The sequence below is a fragment of the Erinaceus europaeus genome, chromosome 8 (genome assembly GCF_950295315.1).
Source record: "Erinaceus europaeus chromosome 8, mEriEur2.1, whole genome shotgun sequence".
Classification (NCBI taxonomy): Eukaryota; Metazoa; Chordata; class Mammalia; order Eulipotyphla; family Erinaceidae; genus Erinaceus; species Erinaceus europaeus.
Genome location: NC_080169.1, coordinates 14,179,589 through 14,180,523, shown reverse-complemented (window position 1 = coordinate 14,180,523; position 935 = coordinate 14,179,589). Strand labels below are relative to the sequence as shown.

The 935-nt window shown below is 38.8% G+C and overlaps 1 non-coding gene across 1 annotated transcript; it reads right to left on the bottom strand.

The window, feature by feature from the left end:
• Positions 1-854: 854 nt before the first annotated feature.
• LOC132540080 (small nucleolar RNA SNORD45) lies at positions 855-935 on the bottom strand. Its single transcript, XR_009551345.1, has one exon. It is a non-coding gene; the product is annotated as a small nucleolar RNA SNORD45 (small nucleolar RNA).

Below are 935 nucleotides of genomic sequence, written 5' to 3'. Positions count from 1 at the left end.
CTGCTTCACCGCCTGGGAAGCGACTACTCTGTAGGTGGGGAGCCGGGGACTTGAACCGGGCTCTTACACCAGTCCTTGCGCTTTGCGTCATGTGCGCTTAACCTGCTGTGCTACTGCCCGACTCCCTATGCTCCATTTTCTTTCAGGTGGAACCATGTGACTTGCTCCTCTTCATGGACTATAAACATAAGTGACTTACATTGTTTCCAGGCTGAATAGTTTCATTACATTGTCAAACTCCCTTACTATTCGAAGTGTGTGACTCATCTTTCCAGCTTCTTTATGGGATACTTTCATGAGCTCAAGTCCTTACTTTTAATATACTGAATTCATCTTTTTTGTGGTTTTGAAATTTTTGGTCTCATTTGGGAGATCCATCTCTACCAAAGTATGGTGATGTCTATAATGCCTTCTAAATGACTTATGCATTTCCCCCCTCACATTTAGGCCTTTACTTAACATAGATACTTATAGATGGTATGCAGTTGGATATCCTATCTTCCTCTATGGCTTCTCAATTCCCCAGAACTATCTGAGGAAAAAAAAAATCTAAACTTTTCCCACTGGCATGTGACAGCAACAGTTCTTACCTCCTGGCCCTGTACACATATGGATTCACTTAGGGTTTCTCCACTGACCCATTTTTCTGTCCTATAATGCCACTTATTGAAACACGCAAATTTCGACTTGTTCCTCAACAAGACTGTGGTTACTTTTGGGTTTTTGCATCACTTTGTATGTTTTAGAATAAGCTTGCCTAATTTCACCAAAAATTTAAGATTTTATAGGTGTTCCATTGATTTTATAATTTAGTGAGAATTTACATCATTATGAATACCTTCCAGCTGTTTATTTAGATTTTCTTTTCTTTTTTCCTAAAGTAGTATACACATCAGCTTTAATATCAGATAATACATGCCAAAACATCATTGACC